At 34.4% G+C, this 6,897-nt stretch overlaps 1 non-coding gene across 1 annotated transcript; it reads left to right on the forward strand.

Annotated features, from left to right (window-relative positions):
- The first annotated feature begins 5,560 nt into the window (after nucleotides 1–5,560).
- Nucleotides 5,561–5,667, forward strand: LOC128294362 (small nucleolar RNA R71). The gene has a single exon (XR_008284674.1). It is a non-coding gene; the product is annotated as a small nucleolar RNA R71 (small nucleolar RNA).
- Nucleotides 5,668–6,897: the final 1,230 nt, after the last annotated feature.

A 6,897-nucleotide genomic window follows, 5' to 3' on the forward strand; every position in this document is an offset into this window, starting at 1 on the left:
AAGTGAGCCGAATAAATCATAATTTATCTCGATTTAGAAAGCGTGGTTGAAAGATAAGTGAGTATTTTTCGATTAATTAATCAATGAGAGGCCGAAAGGTAATAATTGGTTAGTGAACAACTAATTCACTAAAACCCGAGTTCTAAAGTTAACTACAACCACTGAAACGAGTAATCTTTTACATGTTAATCGAAATTTCTTTGTTGATTAATTTTGTTTCAGTAGTTTTATTTTATTTCAATATATTAATTCTCTTTATTAGTATTTATCGTAATGTGATTTTTGGTGAGTACTCTTTAGACTTATTGTTGGTGGAAATAATTTTAGATTTAATCTATCCTCCCTTAGGTACAATCCTTGAAGTACTTATTGTACCCTGTTGTACAACACTATATTACAATTTGACTCGTATACTTGCGAACACCGTTGTTTAATTATATATATTTTTGCTACAATATTTCCAGTCCAAACGTTTGCATGTTTGGTGCCGGTCAAGTTATTGGCGCCGTTGTTAGGGAGGTTTCGACATTAAATTTTATTTTATTTTCTGCAATTAGTAGGATAAATAGGAAAATTGAAAATTATAGATATGATTTTTATTTTTATGTTTATTATTTTTAATTTTAGCTTTTATTTACTAATTTTTATTTTCTGTCTCTGATTTCAGTGTATGACTCGAAGTGGAAGTATTCGAATCGAGCTACATCCTAATCCGAAGTGATTTTTAAGATGAAACTGTCAATTGATGCAAAACGATCCACCCGTTGTAACTGACTTACCTCTGGAAAACTCATTACTTGAAGATCCACTCGAACCACCAGCGTAAATCCATGGAGAGCTATTGATAGCTCAACAAAGGATGTTGCTTGATTACGTATTACCAACTCTAGATGCCGTCCAATGTAGTATTGAAAGACCGACGATTAATGCCAATAATTTTGAGATCAAAATGGCTAGAATCCAGATGATTCAGAACACTCTGTAGTTCCAAGGGAACATGATGGAGGACTCAAATTAGCACTTGAAGTAGTTCTTTCAACTTTATGATACATTCAAAGATAACAGAGCACCGATGATGTTGTTTGTCTTTGGTTGTTCCTCTTTTCCTTATATGATGACGCAACTAATTGGTTGGATTTGTTGGAACCAAGTTCCATAACCATATGAGAAGATTTAGCTAAAAAGTTTCTGTAAAAATTCTTTCCCATCAATAGAACTATTCAACCCAGATGAGATATTGTGAATTTTAAGCAGATGGAGGGCAAAACACTGTACGAGGCATGAGAGTGATTTAAGTTGTTGCTAAGGAAGTGTCCCCATTACGGGATGCAAGAGTGGCTCTGAATGCAAATTTTTACAATGGATTAGACGGTAATATAACATTTAGTTTGGATAGCACATCATGTCATACTTATCAAATAACCACTTTAACCATTTTTGTACAAAGTGGGATCCATCGTTACTGATTATGACCCTTGGAGTCTCAAATCTCATGAATATATACTTTTGCAAGAAACACATTACCATCTTGGCATCATTTTTTAGATATGCTTCGACCTCTACCCACTTGGACACGTAGTCAACGGCTACTAAGATATACCTGTTACCATATGAGAGAGGGAACGAACCAAGAAAGTCAACGCCTCAAAAATCAAACAACTCTACCTCGAGAATATTAGTCAATAGCATCTCTTTCCTCGATATATTTCCAACCTGCTAAGGCCGATCAGAACTTTTCATGTAGGCATATGCATCCTTAAATAAAGTTGGTCAAAAGAAATCTGTTTGCAGTACCTTGGTCGCAGTGCATCACTTGGGGATGAATGAAAGTGATATAAGATGTCGATTACCTCACTTTCGACTACACATCTTTTAATCATTTGGTCTGCACATTGCTTGAACAAGTATGGCTGCTCCCAAAAATAGTACCTCACACCATGAAAGAACTTCTTCCATTGTTGGTATGTCATCTAGGGTAGCATCAAACCCCAGGCTAAAAAGTTATCATAGTTTGTAAACCAATGAATTTCATGAACATGAATTACCTCAAAGATGCTCTTATCTTGAAAATGCTAATTAATAGGAACAAGGGAGAGAATTTCATCTTGTTGCTCTAATCTGGACAGATGATCTGCCACTTGGTTTTCTACCCCTTTCTATCTTGAATCTCAAGATCGAATTCTTAGGGTAAAAGTACCCATTGAATCAAACTTAGCTTAACATTTTTTTCGTAAGAAAATAATTAATGGGTGAGTGATCACTAAAAATAGTCACCTTAGTCCCTACAAGATACGAAAAGAATTTGTCAAGAGTGAAAACAATAGCAAGTAATTCCTTTTCTGTTATAGTATAGTTTAACTATGTTCCCATCAAGGTTTGACTTTCATAATAGATGGGATGAAAAATTTTATTCCTTTGTTGACCCATTATAGCTCTTACCAGAAAGTCACTTGCATCATAAATTAACTCAAAAGGAGACCTTCAATCTGGTGTGACAATGATTGGTGTTGAAAGTAAATGAATTTTTAAATCGTCAAAAGCCTTCAAACACTCCTCATCAAATTTAAATGTTGTGTCTTTCTCCAATAATTTGCAGAGTGGTTTGGAGATTTTGGAGAAATCCTTGACGAACCTCTGATAAAACCTAGCATGACCAAGAAAACTCTTAATGCCTTTTACAGACATTGGTGGTGGGAGCTTCTCAATAATATCTATTTTTTCCTTGTCAACTTCTATTCCTTGTCTTGTTATTTTATGCCCAAAAATGATACCTTCCCTTACCATGAAATGCCATTTCTCTCAGTTAAGGATAATGCTCATTTCTTCACATCGTCTTAGTACCTTGGCCAAATTATCTAAGCAATTGTGATACGAATCCCTGAACACTGAGAAGTAATCTATAAATACTTCCAAAAAATTTTCAACCATTTTAGTAAGTATAGCCATCATACACTAAAAAGTCGCAGGTGCATTGCACAAACCAAAAGGCATTTGCCTAAAAGCAAACGTATCGTATGAGCAAGTGAAAGTTGATTTGTGTTGGTCTTCTAAAGCTATAATTATCTGATTGTACCCTGAATGTCCGTATAACAAACAATAGTAATCTCGCCCTGCAAGTCTGTCTAACATTTGATCTAGGAATGACAATGGAAAATGGTCTTTCTGGGTTGCTTTATTTAACTTTCTGTAATCCACACAAATCATACAACCAGTAACTGTTCTGGTTAGAACTAGCCCATTGTTCTCATTCTCCACAATTGTAATGCCTCATTTCTTTGGCACGCATTGAACTGGGCTTACCCACGAGCTATCTGAGATGGGGTAAACAATTTCCACATCTAGCCACTTGATAATTTCTTTCTTAGCCACCTCTTTCATAATCGGGTTTAAACTTCTCTATCTATCAATTGATGCTCTGTCTCTATCTTCTAATAGGATTTTATGCATGTACATAGATGGAAAAACTCCTTAGATATTAGCTATAGTCCACCCAATTGCCTTTTTAAACTTCTTTAGAACGTTAATCAGCTTTTACTCTTGACTTTTAGTTAACTTAGCTGAAATTATGACATGCAAACTAGAAGAGTTTCCTAAATAAACATATTTTAAATGGGACAGAAGTACCTTTAACTCCAATTTGGGTGGTTCCTCAATTGATTTCTTAAGTTTTTTGTATTCATAAGATGCTAACTCTAGTGATTCAAATCGAGATTGTGGAATTAATCTATTCGAATTGGCATCCAAAAAAGCCAAATATTCCTCATCTTCATCGCCACTTGGTGGATCAGACACTAAGACTCGTTTCAATGAACATCTACAAAATTGAGTTCCCATTCTATAGAGACTAATGACTCCATCTAGGACATTGCGGAATATTCTTCAACTACATTTAGAAATCTCATAGATTTAAATACATTAAAAGTTTCATGATCGTCTTGAACTCACATGGTGAGTCGCCTTTCTACACATTAATTAATGTTCAGTTGGTTGCCAAAAAAGGTCTTCCCAAGATGATTGGTACTTTTTTATCTACTTCAAAATCTAAGATAATAAAATCAGCAGGAAATATAAAGTTATCAACATGTACGAATATATCTTCAATCTTTCTTATAGGATGTGCTAAGGATTTGTCTACCAGTTGAAGTGTAACCTTCATTGGCCTAACTTCAACAACTCCCAAAAGCCAAAATACAGACATGAGCATCAAGTTGATGCTTGCTCCAAAATCACATAGAGCCATACCAAAGTAAGAATCTCCAATATTAGAAGGTATGGTAAAGCTCCCTGGACCTTTCATTTTTTTGGGCAGTTTGTTTTGCAAGAATGCACTACACTCTTTTGTTAATGCCGCTATCTCAAATTTCCCAGATCTTTTCTTCTTAAAGGGGATATCTTTCATGAATTTGACATAGTTCGACATTTGCTCCAGAGTTTTCAGCAATGGGATATTGATATAAAGCTGCTTGAGTAAATCTAAGAACTTTTTGAATTGGACCTCTTTCTTCTATTGTTGGAGTCTTTAAGGATAAGGAGGTGGTGAATCTTAGCTTTTACCAGACAACTTTTCTACGGTAATTTTTTTTTTTGCATTTGACGCAAGTGTTAAATCATCAGAACTAACTTGTTGCGAGTTTATGTCATTAGGGATCGCAAAATCTGACTTCTATAATGTAGGGATTTCAACCTTTGATTGAAATTCCTCTTTTTTTTTTTAGCTACATAAGACTCATCAACCTCAACAACTCTGGGTTCCAACATCCTTCCACTTCTCAAAGTAACGACTTTGCAAAGTTTCTTACCAAAGTTCCTCGGGCTTTCAGTGTCGCTCTATAAAGCACCTTGGGGTCTACTTCGTAGTTCATTGGCTAATTATCCCATCTGATTCTCCAATTTTTTCAATGGTCCTACTTGGCCTTGAATCAATGCATCATTCTTTTCCATGTACGCCTTCAGCAAATTTTCAAGATTACTTGAAGACTCGGTTGATAGAAGTTTTTGAACTTGCTGAGAAAACCCTGGCGGATGATTCAGACATGATTGTATATAGAAGTTACTAGGAACTGCCCCTTGATTACTCCATGAGAAATTTAGATGATTTCTCTATAAAGGATTGTAGAAACTTGATTGCGGGCCTAGGTCACTCTTACTCTGATTTTGGTTTCCCATGTAGTAGATGGATTTTGAGTTTGACAGGGAATTTTCGAACATATGACCATCTCTACAGTACACACACGAAATATTCTCAAATTGGCTTGGCTGTTGACTTGTCATGTTAGCATTGAAACCATTAGTAGTAATGTTCTTAAGCATATAAGAAATAGAGGATACGTGGGCTATCAATGAGGTAACTGCATCAACTTCATGTACTCATACCACTCTTCTTCTTGTGGCTATTCGATTAGTTGGCCACTAATAGTTGTTGTTGGAAATTCTTTCAAGAATTTCATAAGCTTCATTGTATGCCTTAGAAAGAAGAACTCTATTTGCAGAATCATCTACCATCATTCTTGTATGTGCATTAAGACCATTGGAAAAATTCTTCAATTGGATGGAATGAGGAATCCCATTGTGAAGGCATTTCTGTAACAATTCATTGAACCACTCTCAAGCCTCATACAAGGATTCATCATCAAGTTGTTGGAATATGGTGATCTCATTTCGAAGCTTGGTATTCTTACTAGGTGGGAAGTATTGTATCAAGAATTGTTCAATCAATTCTTGCTATGTGGATATGGAGTTAGATGGCAAGGAATTCAACCATGCCCATGCTCTATCTCTCAACGACTATGGGAATAATTTCAATCTTAAGGCACTTTCAATTACTTCGGCTAGTTTAAATGAGCCGCTTACCTCCATGAATAATTGGAATGAAGGTATGGATCTTTAATAGGTATCCCACTAAATTGACCCGCTGTTTGAAGAATTTGGAATATCATTGGCTTCAATTTGAACTATGGTGTCTCAATTTTGGGTCTCACAATTCTCGGATTGAGTTAATGAAAAAGTGACACAACATATTGAAGAATGAAACAATATCTGTCATCAACAGCAATGATCGGATTTTGAGCATTACTAGCTTCGCTTCCTTGTTCTTAATTCATTTCTTTAATTTGTCTCTGGTTTCCATGTTCCTTTCTTCTTCTTCTTCTTCTTCTTCTTCTTCTAAAGGTACATCTGATTTCTGGATCAACTAAAAGTAGGTTGATAATTCGGTCTATGTTTATAAAAACCTAAAAAAATCACAACAAACAACTAAGTTAAAAATAACAAATAAATAAACTGAATTTCAAAATAATTAACTTCACAAATAATGACTAAAACAATCCCCAACAACAACGCCAAAAACTTGTCGTGAGATTATCAAATGATATACATGTGTACACAATCGTCAAAAAGTAATAAAGTAGTAAGTATAGAGTATTGTCTCCACAGGGGCTATATATGGAAGGCAAATGTTGTGCAATCAAATGACAAGTTGGTGATAGAAATAATGAAATATAATTAAGTTAACTAATTAACCTAAATTTAATTACTAAGTAAGCAAAAACAAATGAAAGTGTTAAAACAGAATAATAAATAGCGAATCACAAGATTAAATTACTATGACATGAAGGAGATAGAATAATTGCTTTCCTTAACTTAAAATTATTAAAAACAAAGTTAATTATGTTACGCCAAAACCATGGAATTTTGGCTATTTACTAACCCAAACTTATAAGTTATGAAGTCATACCTTTTAACCTTTAAGTTTGTTTAGCATACTTCTATGTTTAATTAACTTCAAACTTTCATAAGCAGACATCATATTTAGGGGTTATGCAAGGTAACAATATTGCTAAATATCATTAAAAATTCAATCATTAAGAGATCAACATGCACCATTCAAATATTGTGTAT

Source organism: Gossypium arboreum, chromosome 6, assembly GCF_025698485.1.
Source record: "Gossypium arboreum isolate Shixiya-1 chromosome 6, ASM2569848v2, whole genome shotgun sequence".
In the NCBI taxonomy this organism is placed as follows: domain Eukaryota; kingdom Viridiplantae; phylum Streptophyta; class Magnoliopsida; order Malvales; family Malvaceae; genus Gossypium; species Gossypium arboreum.